Source organism: Carcharodon carcharias, assembly GCF_017639515.1.
Source record: "Carcharodon carcharias isolate sCarCar2 chromosome 40 unlocalized genomic scaffold, sCarCar2.pri SUPER_40_unloc_1, whole genome shotgun sequence".
In the NCBI taxonomy this organism is placed as follows: domain Eukaryota; kingdom Metazoa; phylum Chordata; class Chondrichthyes; order Lamniformes; family Lamnidae; genus Carcharodon; species Carcharodon carcharias.
In genome coordinates this window covers 1347650-1364459 of record NW_024470849.1, presented here as the reverse complement: position 1 = coordinate 1364459, position 16810 = coordinate 1347650, and positions in this window count along the sequence as shown.

Below are 16810 nucleotides of genomic sequence, written 5' to 3'. Positions count from 1 at the left end.
TCTCTCTCTCTCTCAATCTATCCCTCTTTCTCTCAATCTATCCTGCCCTCTCTCTTGAACTATCCCTCTCTCTCTCTCAATCTATCTCTCTCTCTCTCTCAATCTATCCCTCTCTCTCTCGATCTATCCCTCTCTCTCGATCTATCCCGCTCTCTCTCTCTCAATCTATCCCTCAATCACTCGATCTATCCGGCTCTCTCTCTCTTGATCTTTCCCTCTCTCTTTCAATTTATCCCTCTCTCTCTCTCGATCTATCCTTCTCTCTCTCTCGATCTACCCACCATCTCTCGATCTATCCCATCCTCTCTCTCTTTCTATCCCATCCTCTCTCTCGATCTATCCCTCTCTCTCTCTCTCAATCTATCCCTCTCTCTCTCGATCTATCCCTCTCTCTATCAATCTATCCCTCTCTCTCTCTCGATCTATCCCTCTCTCTCTCAATCTATCCCTCTCTCTCTCGATCTATACCTTTCTCTCAATCTATACCTCTCTCTCTCCTGATCTATCCCTCTCTCTCTCGATCTATGCCTCTCTCTCTCGATCTACCCCTCTCTCTCTCGATCTATCCCTCTCTCTCTCTCGATCTATTCCTCTCTCACCCTCTCGATCTATCTCTCTCTCTTGATCTATCCCTCTCTCTCTCTCAATTTATCCCTCTCTCTGTCTTTCTATCCCTCTCTCACTCGATCTATCCCTCTCGCACTCTCTCGATCTATCCCTCTCTCTCTCGATCTATCCCTCTCTCACTCTCTCGATCTATCCCTCTCTCTCTCGATCTATCCCTCTCTCACTCTCTTGATCTATCCCTCTCTCTCGATCTATCCCTCTCTCTCTATCAATTTATCCCTCTCTCCCTCTCAATTTATCCCTTTCTCTCTCGATCTATACCTCTCTCTCTCGATCTATCCCTCTCACTCTCTCGATCTATCCCTCTCTCTCTCGATCTATCCCTCTCTCTCAAACTATCCCTCTCTCTCTCGATCTCTCCCTCTATCACTCTCGATCTATCCCACCCTCTCTCGATCTATCCAACCCTCTCTCTCGATCTATCCCTCCCTCTCTCTCTCAATCTATACCTCTCTCTCTCAATCTATCCCTCTCTCTCTCTCTCAATCTATCCATCTCTCTCGATCTATCCCTCTCTCTCGATCAATCATGGTCTCTCTCTCTCGAGCTATCGATCTCTCTCCATCTATCCCTCTCTCTCTCTATCTATCCTGCCCTCTCTCTCGATCTATCCCTCTCTCTCTCTCGATCTATCCCTCTCTCTCTCTCAATCTATCCCTCTCTCTCTCAATCTATCCTGCCCTCTCTCTTGAACTATCGCTCTCTCTCTCTCTCAATCTATATCGCCCTCTCTATTAATCTATCCCCCTCTCTCTCGATCTATCCCTCTCTCTCGATCTATCATGTTCTCTCCCTCTCGATCTATCGATCTCTCTCCATCTATCCCTCTCTCTCTATCTATCCCGCCCTCTCTCTCAATCTATCCCTCTCTCTCTCTCGATCTATCCCGCCCTCTCTCTCAATCTATCCCTCTCTCTCTCAATCTATGCTGCCCTCTCTCTTGAACTATCCCTCTCTCTCTCAATCTATGTCGCCCTCTCTCTCAATCTATCCCTCTCTCTCTCAATCTATCCCTCTCTCTCTCAATCTATCCCTCTCTCTCTCTCAATCTATCCCATTCTCTCTGAATCTATCCCTCTCTCTCTCGAACTATCCCCTCTCTCTCTCTTGATCTATCCCTCGCTCTCTCTCAATCTATCCCGATCTCTCTCTCGATCTATTCCGCCCTCTCTATCGATCTATCCCGCTCTCTCTCTCTCAATCTCTCCCTAACTCTCTCGATCTATCCGGCTCTCTCTCTCTTGATCTTTCCCTCTCTCTTTCGATTTATCCCTCTCTCTCTCTCGAACTACCCCTCTCTCTCTCTCGATCTACCCACCCTCTCTCGATCTATCCCACCCTCTCTCTCGATCTATCCCTCTCTCTCTCTCTCAATCTATCCCTCTCTCTCTCGATCTATCGCTCTCTCTCTCAATCTATCCATCTCTCTCGATCTATCCCTCTCTCTCTCGATCTATCCCTCTCTCTCGATCTATCATGTTCTCTCTCTCTCAATCTATCGATCTCTCTCCATCTATCCCTCTCTCTCTAACTATCCCGCCCTCTCTCTCGATCTATCCCTCTCTCTCTCTCAATCTATCCCTCTCTCTCTCTCAATCTATCCCGCCCTCTCTCTCAATCTATCTCTCTCTCTCTCTCAATCTATCCCTCTTTCTCTCAATCTATCCTGCCCTCTCTCTTGAACTATCCCTCTCTCTCTCTCAATCTATCTCTCTCTCTCTCTCAATCTATCCCTCTCTCTCTCAATCTATCCCTCTCTCTCTCAATCTATACCTCTCTCTCTCAATCTATCCCTCTCTCTCTCTCTCAATCTATCCATCTCTCTCGATCTATCCCTCTCTCTCGATCAATCATGGTCTCTCTCTCTCGAGCTATCGATCTCTCTCCATCTATCCCTCTCTCTCTCTATCTATCCTGCCCTCTCTCTCGATCTATCCCTCTCTCTCTCTCGATCTATCCCTCTCTCTCTCTCAATCTATCCCTCTCTCTCTCAATCTATCCTGCCCTCTCTCTTGAACTATCGCTCTCTCTCTCTCTCAATCTATATCGCCCTCTCTATTAATCTATCCCCCTCTCTCTCGATCTATCCCTCTCTCTCGATCTATCATGTTCTCTCCCTCTCGATCTATCGATCTCTCTCCATCTAACCCTCTCTCTCTATCTATCCCGCCCTCTCTCTCAATCTATCCCTCTCTCTCTCTCGATCTATCCCGCCCTCTCTCTCAATCTATCCTGCCCTCTCTCTTGAACTATCGCTCTCTCTCTCTCTCAATCTATATCGCCCTCTCTATTAATCTATCCCCCTCTCTCTCGATCTATCCCTCTCTCTCGATCTATCATGTTCTCTCCCTCTCGATCTATCGATCTCTCTCCATCTATCCCTCTCTCTCTATCTATCCCGCCCTCTCTCTCAATCTATCCCTCTCTCTCTCTCGATCTATCCCGCCCTCTCTCTCAATCTATCCCTCTCTCTCTCAATCTATGCTGCCCTCTCTCTTGAACTATCCCTCTCTCTCTCTCAATCTATGTCGCCCTCTCTCTCAATCTATCCCTCTCTCTCTCAATCTATCCCTCTCTCTCTCAATCTATCCCTCTCTCTCTCTCAATCTATCCCACTCTCTCTGAATCTATCCCTCTCTCTCTCGAACTATCCCTCTCTCTCTCTTGATCTATCCCTCGCTCTCTCTCAATCTATCCCGATCTCTCTCTCGATCTATTCCGCCCTCTCTATCGATCTATCCCGCTCTCTCTCTCTCAATCTCTCCCTAACTCTCTCGATCTATCCGGCTCTCTCTCTCTTGATCTTTCCCTCTCTCTTTCGATTTATCCCTCTCTCTCTCTCGAACTACCCCTCTCTCTCTCTCGATCTACCCCACCCTCTCTCGATCTATCCACCCTCTCTCTCGATCTATCCCTCTCTCTCTCTCTCAATCTATCCCTCTCTCTCTCGATCTATCGCTCTCTCTCTCAATCTATCCATCTCTCTCGATCTATCCCTCTCTCTCTCGATCTATCCCTCTCTCTCGATCTATCATGTTCTCTCTCTCTCAATCTATCGATCTCTCTCCATCTATCCCTCTCTCTCTAACTATCCCGCCCTCTCTCTCGATCTATCCCTCTCTCTCTCTCAATCTATCCCTCTCTCTCTCTCAATCTATCCCGCCCTCTCTCTCAATCTATCTCTCTCTCTCTCTCAATCTATCCCTCTTTCTCTCAATCTATCCTGCCCTCTCTCTTGAACTATCCCTCTCTCTCTCTCAATCTATCTCTCTCTCTCTCTCAATCTATCCCTCTCTCTCTCAATCTATCCCTCTCTCTCTCAATCTATACCTCTCTCTCTCAATCTATCCCTCTCTCTCTCTCTCAATCTATCCATCTCTCTCGATCTATCCCTCTCTCTCGATCAATCATGGTCTCTCTCTCTCGAGCTATCGATCTCTCTCCATCTATCCCTCTCTCTCTCTATCTATCCTGCCCTCTCTCTCGATCTATCCCTCTCTCTCTCTCGATCTATCCCTCTCTCTCTCTCAATCTATCCCTCTCTCTCTCAATCTATCCTGCCCTCTCTCTTGAACTATCGCTCTCTCTCTCTCTCAATCTATATCGCCCTCTCTATTAATCTATCCCCCTCTCTCTCGATCTATCCCTCTCTCTCGATCTATCCCTCTCTCACTCTCTCGATCTATCCCTCTCTCTCTCGATCTATCCCTCTCTCACTCTCTTGATCTATCCCTCTCTCTCGATCTATCCCTCTCTCTCTATCAATTTATCCCTCTCTCCCTCTCAATTTATCCCTTTCTCTCTCGATCTATACCTCTCTCTCTCGATCTATCCCTCTCACTCTCTCGATCTATCCCTCTCTCTCTCGATCTATCCCTCTCTCTCAAACTATCCCTCTCTCTCTCGATCTCTCCCTCTATCACTCTCGATCTATCCCACCCTCTCTCGATCTATCCAACCCTCTCTCTCGATCTATCCCTCCCTCTCTCTCTCAATCTATACCTCTCTCTCTCAATCTATCCCTCTCTCTCTCTCTCAATCTATCCATCTCTCTCGATCTATCCCTCTCTCTCGATCAATCATGGTCTCTCTCTCGAGCTATCGATCTCTCTCCATCTATCCCTCTCTCTCTCTATCTATCCTGCCCTCTCTCTCGATCTATCCCTCTCTCTCTCTCGATCTATCCCTCTCTCTCTCTCAATCTATCCCTCTCTCTCTCAATCTATGCTGCCCTCTCTCTTGAACTATCCCTCTCTCTCTCTCAATCTATGTCGCCCTCTCTCTCAATCTATCCCTCTCTCTCTCAATCTATCCCTCTCTCTCTCAATCTATCCCTCTCTCTCTCTCAATCTATCCCATTCTCTCTGAATCTATCCCTCTCTCTCTCGAACTATCCCTCTCTCTCTCTTGATCTATCCCTCGCTCTCTCTCAATCTATCCCGATCTCTCTCTCGATCTATTCCGCCCTCTCTATCGATCTATCCCGCTCTCTCTCTCTCAATCTCTCCCTAACTCTCTCGATCTATCCGGCTCTCTCTCTCTTGATCTTTCCCTCTCTCTTTCGATTTATCCCTCTCTCTCTCTCGAACTACCCCTCTCTCTCTCTCGATCTACCCACCCTCTCTCGATCTATCCCACCCTCTCTCTCGATCTATCCCTCTCTCTCTCTCTCAATCTATCCCTCTCTCTCTCGATCTATCGCTCTCTCTCTAAATCTATCCATCTCTCTCGATCTATCCCTCTCTCTCTCGATCTATCCCTCTCTCTCGATCTATCATGTTCTCTCTCTCTCAATCTATCGATCTCTCTCCATCTATCCCTCTCTCTCTAACTATCCCGCCCTCTCTCTCGATCTATCCCTCTCTCTCTCTCAATCTATCCCTCTCTCTCTCTCAATCTATCCCGCCCTCTCTCTCAATCTATCTCTCTCTCTCTCTCTCAATCTATCCCTCTTTCTCTCAATCTATCCTGCCCTCTCTCTTGAACTATCCCTCTCTCTCTCTCAATCTATCTCTCTCTCTCTCTCAATCTATCCCTCTCTCTCTCAATCTATCCCTCTCTCTCTCAATCTATACCTCTCTCTCTCAATCTATCCCTCTCTCTCTCTCTCAATCTATCCATCTCTCTCGATCTATCCCTCTCTCTCGATCAATCATGGTCTCTCTCTCTCGAGCTATCGATCTCTCTCCATCTATCCCTCTCTCTCTCTATCTATCCTGCCCTCTCTCTCGATCTATCCCTCTCTCTCTCTCGATCTATCCCTCTCTCTCTCTCAATCTATCCCTCTCTCTCTCAATCTATCCTGCCCTCTCTCTTGAACTATCGCTCTCTCTCTCTCTCAATCTATATCGCCCTCTCTATTAATCTATCCCCCTCTCTCTCGATCTATCCCTCTCTCTCGATCTATCATGTTCTCTCCCTCTCGATCTATCGATCTCTCTCCATCTAACCCTCTCTCTCTATCTATCCCGCCCTCTCTCTCAATCTATCCCTCTCTCTCTCTCGATCTATCCCGCCCTCTCTCTCAATCTATCCTGCCCTCTCTCTTGAACTATCGCTCTCTCTCTCTCTCAATCTATATCGCCCTCTCTATTAATCTATCCCCCTCTCTCTCGATCTATCCCTCTCTCTCGATCTATCATGTTCTCTCCCTCTCGATCTATCGATCTCTCTCCATCTATCCCTCTCTCTCTATCTATCCCGCCCTCTCTCTCAATCTATCCCTCTCTCTCTCTCGATCTATCCCGCCCTCTCTCTCAATCTATCCCTCTCTCTCTCAATCTATGCTGCCCTCTCTCTTGAACTATCCCTCTCTCTCTCTCAATCTATGTCGCCCTCTCTCTCAATCTATCCCTCTCTCTCTCAATCTATCCCTCTCTCTCTCAATCTATCCCTCTCTCTCTCTCAATCTATCCCACTCTCTCTGAATCTATCCCTCTCTCTCTCGAACTATCCCTCTCTCTCTCTTGATCTATCCCTCGCTCTCTCTCAATCTATCCCGATCTCTCTCTCGATCTATTCCGCCCTCTCTATCGATCTATCCCGCTCTCTCTCTCTCAATCTCTCCCTAACTCTCTCGATCTATCCGGCTCTCTCTCTCTTGATCTTTCCCTCTCTCTTTCGATTTATCCCTCTCTCTCTCTCGAACTACCCCTCTCTCTCTCTCGATCTACCCACCCTCTCTCGATCTATCCCACCCTCTCTCTCGATCTATCCCTCTCTCTCTCTCTCAATCTATCCCTCTCTCTCTCGATCTATCGCTCTCTCTCTCAATCTATCCATCTCTCTCGATCTATCCCTCTCTCTCTCGATCTATCCCTCTCTCTCGATCTATCATGTTCTCTCTCTCTCAATCTATCGATCTCTCTCCATCTATCCCTCTCTCTCTAACTATCCCGCCCTCTCTCTCGATCTATCCCTCTCTCTCTCTCAATCTATCCCTCTCTCTCTCTCAATCTATCCCGCCCTCTCTCTCAATCTATCTCTCTCTCTCTCTCAATCTATCCCTCTTTCTCTCAATCTATCCTGCCCTCTCTCTTGAACTATCCCTCTCTCTCTCTCAATCTATCTCTCTCTCTCTCTCAATCTATCCCTCTCTCTCTCAATCTATCCCTCTCTCTCTCAATCTATACCTCTCTCTCTCAATCTATCCCTCTCTCTCTCTCTCAATCTATCCATCTCTCTCGATCTATCCCTCTCTCTCGATCAATCATGGTCTCTCTCTCTCGAGCTATCGATCTCTCTCCATCTATCCCTCTCTCTCTCTATCTATCCTGCCCTCTCTCTCGATCTATCCCTCTCTCTCTCTCGATCTATCCCTCTCTCTCTCTCAATCTATCCCTCTCTCTCTCAATCTATCCTGCCCTCTCTCTTGAACTATCGCTCTCTCTCTCTCTCAATCTATATCGCCCTCTCTATTAATCTATCCCCCTCTCTCTCGATCTATCCCTCTCTCTCGATCTATCATGTTCTCTCCCTCTCGATCTATCGATCTCTCTCCATCTAACCCTCTCTCTCTATCTATCCCGCCCTCTCTCTCAATCTATCCCTCTCTCTCTCTCGATCTATCCCGCCCTCTCTCTCAATCTATCCTGCCCTCTCTCTTGAACTATCGCTCTCTCTCTCTCTCAATCTATATCGCCCTCTCTATTAATCTATCCCCCCTCTCTCTCGATCTATCCCTCTCTCTCGATCTATCATGTTCTCTCCCTCTCGATCTATCGATCTCTCTCCATCTATCCCTCTCTCTCTATCTATCCCGCCCTCTCTCTCAATCTATCCCTCTCTCTCTCTCGATCTATCCCGCCCTCTCTCTCAATCTATCCCTCTCTCTCTCAATCTATGCTGCCCTCTCTCTTGAACTATCCCTCTCTCTCTCTCAATCTATGTCGCCCTCTCTCTCAATCTATCCCTCTCTCTCTCAATCTATCCCTCTCTCTCTCAATCTATCCCTCTCTCTCTCTCAATCTATCCCACTCTCTCTGAATCTATCCCTCTCTCTCTCGAACTATCCCTCTCTCTCTCTTGATCTATCCCTCGCTCTCTCTCAATCTATCCCGATCTCTCTCTCGATCTATTCCGCCCTCTCTATCGATCTATCCCGCTCTCTCTCTCTCAATCTCTCCCTAACTCTCTCGATCTATCCGGCTCTCTCTCTCTTGATCTTTCCCTCTCTCTTTCGATTTATCCCTCTCTCTCTATCGAACTACCCCTCTCTCTCTCTCGATCTACCCACCCTCTCTCGATCTATCCCACCCTCTCTCTCGATCTATCCCTCTCTCTCTCTCTCAATCTATCCCTCTCTCTCTCAATCTATCCCTCTCTCTCTCGATCTATCCCTCTCTCTCGATCTATCCCGCTCTCTCTCTCTCAATCTATCCCTCAATCACTCGATCTATCCGGCTCTCTCTCTCTTGATCTTTCCCTCTCTCTTTCAATTTATCCCTCTCTCTCTCTCGATCTATCCTTCTCTCTCTCTCGATCTACCCACCATCTCTCGATCTATCCCATCCTCTCTCTCTTTCTATCCCATCCTCTCTCTCGATCTATCCCTCTCTCTCTCTCTCAATCTATCCCTCTCTCTCTCGATCTATCCCTCTCTCTATCAATCTATCCCTCTCTCTCTCTCGATCTATCCCTCTCTCTCTCAATCTATCCCTCTCTCTCTCGATCTATACCTTTCTCTCAATCTATACCTCTCTCTCTCCCGATCTATCCCTCTCTCTCTCGATCTATGCCTCTCTCTCTCGATCTACCCCTCTCTCTCTCGATCTATCCCTCTCTCTCTCTCGATCTATTCCTCTCTCACCCTCTCGATCTATCTCTCTCTCTTGATCTATCCCTCTCTCTCTCTCAATTTATCCCTCTCTCTGTCTTTCTATCCCTCTCTCACTCGATCTAGCCCTCTCGCACTCTCTCGATCTATCCCTCTCTCTCTCGATCTATCCCTCTCTCACTCTCTCGATCTATCCCTCTCTCTCTCGATCTATCCCTCTCTCACTCTCTTGATCTATCCCTCTCTCTCGATCTATCCCTCCCTCTCTATCAATTTATCCCTCTCTCCCTCTCAATTTATCCCTTTCTCTCTCGATCTATACCTCTCTCTCTCGATCTATCCCTCTCACTCTCTCGATCTATCCCTCTCTCTCTCGATCTATCCCTCTCTCTCAAACTATCCCTCTCTCTCTCGATCTCTCCCTCTATCACTCTCGATCTATCCCACCCTCTCTCGATCTATCCAACCCTCTCTCTCGATCTATCCCTCCCTCTCTCTCTCAATCTATACCTCTCTCTCTCAATCTATCCCTCTCTCTCTCTCTCAATCTATCCATCTCTCTCGATCTATCCCTCTCTCTCGATCAATCATGGTCTCTCTCTCTCGAGCTATCGATCTCTCTCCATCTATCCCTCTCTCTCTCTATCTATCCTGCCCTCTCTCTCGATCTATCCCTCTCTCTCTCTCGATCTATCCCCCTCTCTCTCTCAATCTATCCCTCTCTCTCTCAATCTATCCTGCCCTCTCTCTTGAACTATCGCTTTCTCTCTCTCTCAATCTATATCGCCCTCTCTATTAATCTATCCCCCTCTCTCTCGATCTATCCCTCTCTCTCGATCTATCATGTTCTCTCCCTCTCGATCTATCGATCTCTCTCCATCTAACCCTCTCTCTCTATCTATCCCGCCCTCTCTCTCAATCTATCCCTCTCTCTCTCTCGATCTATCCCGCCCTCTCTCTCAATCTATCCCTCTCTCTCTCAATCTATGCTGCCCTCTCTCTTGAACTATCCCTCTCTCTCTCTCAATCTATGTCGCCCTCTCTCTCAATCTATCCCTCTCTCTCTCAATCTATCCCTCTCTCTCTCAATCTATCCCTCTCTCTCTCTCAATCTATCCCACTCTCTCTGAATCTATCCCTCTCTCTCTCGAACTATCCCTCTCTCTCTCTTGATCTATCCCTCGCTCTCTCTCAATCTATCCCGATCTCTCTCTCGATCTATTCCGCCCTCTCTATCGATCTATCCCGCTCTCTCTCTCTCAATCTCTCCCTAACTCTCTCGATCTATCCGGCTCTCTCTCTCTTGATCTTTCCCTCTCTCTTTCGATTTATCCCTCTCTCTCTCTCGAACTACCCCTCTCTCTCTCTCGATCTACCCACCCTCTCTCGATCTATCCCACCCTCTCTCTCGATCTATCCCTCTCTCTCTCTCTCAATCTAACCCTCTCTCTCTCGATCTATCGCTCTCTCTCTCAAACTATCCATCTCTCTCGATCTATCCCTCTCTCTCTCGATCTATCCCTCTCTCTCGATCTATCATGTTCTCTCTCTCTCAATCTATCGATCTCTCTCCATCTATCCCTCTCTCTCTATCTATCCCGCCCTCTCTCTCGATCTATCCCTCTCTCTCTCTCAATCTATCCCTCTCTCTCTCTCAATCTATCCCGCCCTCTCTCTCAATCTATCTCTCTCTCTCTCTCAATCTATCCCTCTTTCTCTCAATCTATCCTGCCCTCTCTCTTGAACTATCCCTCTCTCTCTCTCAATCTATCTCTCTCTCTCTCTCAATCTATCACTCTCTCTCTCAATCTATCCCTCTCTCTCTCGATCTATCCCTCTCTCTCGATCTATCCCGCTCTCTCTCTCTCAATCTATCCCTCAATCACTCGATCTATCCGGCTCTCTCTCTCTTGATCTTTCCCTCTCTCTTTCAATTTATCCCTCTCTCTCTCTCGATCTATCCTTCTCTCTCTCTCGATCTACCCACCATCTCTCGATCTATCCCATCCTCTCTCTCTTTCTATCCCATCCTCTCTCTCGATCTATCCCTCTCTCTCTCTCTCAATCTATCCCTCTCTCTCTCGATCTATCCCTCTCTCTATCAATCTATCCCTCTCTCTCTCTCGATCTATCCCTCTCTCTCTCAATCTATCCCTCTCTCTCTCGATCTATACCTTTCTCTCCATCTATACCTCTCTCTCTCCCGATCTATCCCTCTCTCTCTCGATCTATGCCTCTCTCTCTCGATCTACCCCTCTCTCTCTCGATCTATCCCTCTCTCTCTCTCGATCTATTCCTCTCTCACCCTCTCGATCTATCTCTCTCTCTTGATCTATCCCTCTCTCTCTCTCAATTTATCCCTCTCTCTGTCTTTCTATCCCTCTCTCACTCGATCTAGCCCTCTCGCACTCTCTCGATCTATCCCTCTCTCTCTCGATCTATCCCTCTCTCACTCTCTCGATCTATCCCTCTCTCTCTCGATCTATCCCTCTCTCACTCTCTTGATCTATCCCTCTCTCTCGATCTATCCCTCCCTCTCTATCAATTTATCCCTCTCTCCCTCTCAATTTATCCCTTTCTCTCTCGATCTATACCTCTCTCTCTCGATCTATCCCTCTCACTCTCTCGATCTATCCCTCTCTCTCTCGATCTATCCCTCTCTCTCAAACTATCCCTCTCTCTCTCGATCTCTCCCTCTATCACTCTCGATCTATCCCACCCTCTCTCGATCTATCCAACCCTCTCTCTCGATCTATCCCTCCCTCTCTCTCTCAATCTATACCTCTCTCTCTCAATCTATCCCTCTCTCTCTCTCTCAATCTATCCATCTCTCTCGATCTATCCCTCTCTCTCGATCAATCATGGTCTCTCTCTCTCGAGCTATCGATCTCTCTCCATCTATCCCTCTCTCTCTCTATCTATCCTGCCCTCTCTCTCGATCTATCCCTCTCTCTCTCTCGATCTATCCCCTCTCTCTCTCAATCTATCCCTCTCTCTCTCAATCTATCCTGCCCTCTCTCTTGAACTATCGCTCTCTCTCTCTCTCAATCTATATCGCCCTCTCTATTAATCTATCCCCCTCTCTCTCGATCTATCCCTCTCTCTCGATCTATCATGTTCTCTCCCTCTCGATCTATCGATCTCTCTCCATCTATCCCTCTCTCTCTATCTATCCCGCCCTCTCTCTCAATCTATCCCTCTCTCTCTCTCGATCTATCCCGCCCTCTCTCTCAATCTATCCCTCTCTCTCTCAATCTATGCTGCCCTCTCTCTTGAACTATCCCTCTCTCTCTCTCAATCTATGTCGCCCTCTCTCTCAATCTATCCCTCTCTCTCTCAATCTATCCCTCTCTCTCTCAATCTATCCCTCTCTCTCTCTCAATCTATCCCACTCTCTCTGAATCTATCCCTCTCTCTCTCGAACTATCCCTCTCTCTCTCTTGATCTATCCCTCGCTCTCTCTCAATCTATCCCGATCTCTCTCTCGATCTATTCCGCCCTCTCTATCGATCTATCCCGCTCTCTCTCTCTCAATCTCTCCCTAACTCTCTCGATCTATCCGGCTCTCTCTCTCTTGATCTTTCCCTCTCTCTTTCGATTTATCCCTCTCTCTCTCTCGAACTACCCCTCTCTCTCTCTCGATCTACCCACCCTCTCTCGATCTATCCCACCCTCTCTCGATCTATCCCTCTCTCTCTCTCTCAATCTATCCCTCTCTCTCTCGATCTATCGCTCTCTCTCTCAAACTATCCATCTCTCTCGATCTATCCCTCTCTCTCTCGATCTATCCCTCTCTCTCGATCTATCATGTTCTCTCTCTCTCAATCTATCGATCTCTCTCCATCTATCCCTCTCTCTCTATCTATCCCGCCCTCTCTCTCGATCTATCCCTCTCTCTCTCTCAATCTATCCCTCTCTCTCTCTCAATCTATCCCGCCCTCTCTCTCAATCTATCTCTCTCTCTCTCTCAATCTATCCCTCTTTCTCTCAATCTATCCTGCCCTCTCTCTTGAACTATCCCTCTCTCTCTCTCAATCTATCTCTCTCTCTCTCTCAATCTATCCCTCTCTCTCTCAATCTATCCCTCTCTCTCTCGATCTATCCCTCTCTCTCGATCTATCCCGCTCTCTCTCTCTCAATCTATCCCTCAATCACTCGATCTATCCGGCTCTCTCTCTCTTGATCTTTCCCTCTCTCTTTCAATTTATCCCTCTCTCTCTCTCGATCTATCCTTCTCTCTCTCTCGATCTACCCACCATCTCTCGATCTATCCCATCCTCTCTCTCTTTCTATCCCATCCTCTCTCTCGATCTATCCCTCTCTCTCTCTCTCAATCTATCCCTCTCTCTCTCGATCTATCCCTCTCTCTATCAATCTATCCCTCTCTCTCTCTCGATCTATCCCTCTCTCTCTCAATCTATCCCTCTCTCTCTCGATCTATACCTTTCTCTCCATCTATACCTCTCTCTCTCCCGATCTATCCCTCTCTCTCTCGATCTATGCCTCTCTCTCTCGATCTACCCCTCTCTCTCTCGATCTATCCCTCTCTCTCTCTCGATCTATTCCTCTCTCACCCTCTCGATCTATCTCTCTCTCTTGATCTATCCCTCTCTCTCTCTCAATTTATCCCTCTCTCTGTCTTTCTATCCCTCTCTCACTCGATCTAGCCCTCTCGCACTCTCTCGATCTATCCCTCTCTCTCTCGATCTATCCCTCTCTCACTCTCTCGATCTATCCCTCTCTCTCTCGATCTATCCCTCTCTCACTCTCTTGATCTATCCCTCTCTCTCGATCTATCCCTCCCTCTCTATCAATTTATCCCTCTCTCCCTCTCAATTTATCCCTTTCTCTCTCGATCTATACCTCTCTCTCTCGATCTATCCCTCTCACTCTCTCGATCTATCCCTCTCTCTCTCGATCTATCCCTCTCTCTCAAACTATCCCTCTCTCTCTCGATCTCTCCCTCTATCACTCTCGATCTATCCCACCCTCTCTCGATCTATCCAACCCTCTCTCTCGATCTATCCCTCCCTCTCTCTCTCAATCTATACCTCTCTCTCTCAATCTATCCCTCTCTCTCTCTCTCAATCTATCCATCTCTCTCGATCTATCCCTCTCTCTCGATCAATCATGGTCTCTCTCTCTCGAGCTATCGATCTCTCTCCATCTATCCCTCTCTCTCTCTATCTATCCTGCCCTCTCTCTCGATCTATCCCTCTCTCTCTCTCGATCTATCCCTCTCTCTCTCTCAATCTATCCCTCTCTCTCTCAATCTATCCTGCCCTCTCTCTTGAACTATCGCTCTCTCTCTCTCTCAATCTATATCGCCCTCTCTATTAATCTATCCCCCTCTCTCTCGATCTATCCCTCTCTCTCGATCTATCATGTTCTCTCCCTCTCGATCTATCGATCTCTCTCCATCTAACCCTCTCTCTCTATCTATCCCGCCCTCTCTCTCAATCTATCCCTCTCTCTCTCTCGATCTATCCCGCCCTCTCTCTCAATCTATCCCTCTCTCTCTCAATCTATGCTGCCCTCTCTCTTGAACTATCCCTCTCTCTCTCTCAATCTATGTCGCCCTCTCTCTCAATCTATCCCTCTCTCTCTCAATCTATCCCTCTCTCTCTCAATCTATCCCTCTCTCTCTCTCAATCTATCCCACTCTCTCTGAATCTATCCCTCTCTCTCTCGAACTATCCCTCTCTCTCTCTTGATCTATCCCTCGCTCTCTCTCAATCTATCCCGATCTCTCTCTCGATCTATTCCGCCCTCTCTATCGATCTATCCCGCTCTCTCTCTCTCAATCTCTCCCTAACTCTCTCGATCTATCCGGCTCTCTCTCTCTTGATCTTTCCCTCTCTCTTTCGATTTATCCCTCTCTCTCTCTCGAACTACCCCTCTCTCTCTCTCGATCTACCCACCCTCTCTCGATCTATCCCTCTCTCTCTCTCTCAATCTATCCCTCTCTCTCTCGATCTATCGCTCTCTCTCTCAAACTATCCATCTCTCTCGATCTATCCCTCTCTCTCTCGATCTATCCCTCTCTCTCGATCTATCATGTTCTCTCTCTCTCAATCTATCGATCTCTCTCCATCTATCCCTCTCTCTCTATCTATCCCACCCTCTCTCTCGATCTATCCCTCTCTCTCTCTCAATCTATCCCTCTCTCTCTCTCAATCTATCCCGCCCTCTTTCTCAATCTATCTCTCTCTCTCTCTCAATCTATCCCTCTTTCTCTCAATCTATCCTGCCCTCTCTCTTGAACTATCCCTCTCTCTCTCTCAATCTATCTCTCTCTCTCTCTCAATCTATCCCTCTCTCTCTCAATCTATCCCTCTCTCTCTCGATCTATCCCTCTCTCTCGATCTATCCCGCTCTCTCTCTCTCAATCTATCCCTCAATCACTCGATCTATCCGGCTCTCTCTCTCTTGATCTTTCCCTCTCTCTTTCAATTTATCCCTCTCTCTCTCTCGATCTATCCTTCTCTCTCTCTCGATCTACCCACCATCTCTCGATCTATCCCATCCTCTCTCTCTTTCTATCCCATCCTCTCTCTCGATCTATCCCTCTCTCTCTCTCTCAATCTATCCCTCTCTCTCTCGATCTATCCCTCTCTCTATCAATCTATCCCTCTCTCTCTCTCGATCTATCCCTCTCTCTCTCAATCTATCCCTCTCTCTCTCGATCTATACCTTTCTCTCAATCTATACCTCTCTCTCTCCCGATCTATCCCTCTCTCTCTCGATCTATGCCTCTCTCTCTCGATCTACCCCTCTCTCTCTCGATCTATCCCTCTCTCTCTCTCGATCTATTCCTCTCTCACCCTCTCGATCTATCTCTCTCTCTTGATCTATCCCTCTCTCTCTCTCAATTTATCCCTCTCTCTGTCTTTCTATCCCTCTCTCACTCGATCTAGCCCTCTCGCACTCTCTCGATCTATCCCTCTCTCTCTCGATCTATCCCTCTCTCACTCTCTCGATCTATCCCTCTCTCTCTCGATCTATCCCTCTCTCACTCTCTTGATCTATCCCTCTCTCTCGATCTATCCCTCCCTCTCTATCAATTTATCCCTCTCTCCCTCTCAATTTATCCCTTTCTCTCTCGATCTATACCTCTCTCTCTCGATCTATCCCTCTCACTCTCTCGATCTATCCCTCTCTCTCTCGATCTATCCCTCTCTCTCAAACTATCCCTCTCTCTCTCGATCTCTCCCTCTATCACTCTCGATCTATCCCACCCTCTCTCGATCTATCCAACCCTCTCTCTCGATCTATCCCTCCCTCTCTCTCTCAATCTATACCTCTCTCTCTCAATCTATCCCTCTCTCTCTCTCTCAATCTATCCATCTCTCTCGATCTATCCCTCTCTCTCGATCAATCATGGTCTCTCTCTCTCGAGCTATCGATCTCTCTCCATCTATCCCTCTCTCTCTCTATCTATCCTGCCCTCTCTCTCGATCTATCCCTCTCTCTCTCTCGATCTATCCCTCTCTCTCTCTCAATCTATCCCTCTCTCTCTCAATCTATCCTGCCCTCTCTCTTGAACTATCGCTCTCTCTCTCTCTCAATCTATATCGCCCTCTCTATTAATCTATCCCCCTCTCTCTCGATCTATCCCTCTCTCTCGATCTATCATGTTCTCTCCCTCTCGATCTATCGATCTCTCTCCATCTAACCCTCTCTCTCTATCTATCCCGCCCTCTCTCTCAATCTATCCCTCTCTCTCTCTCGATCTATCCCGCCCTCTCTCTCAATCTATCCCTCTCTCTCTCAATCTATGCTGCCCTCTCTCTTGAACTATCCCTCTCTCTCTCTCAATCTATGTCGCCCTCTCTCTCAATCTATCCCTCTCTCTCTCAATCTATCCCTCTCTCTCTCAATCTATCCCTCTCTCTCTCTCAATCTATC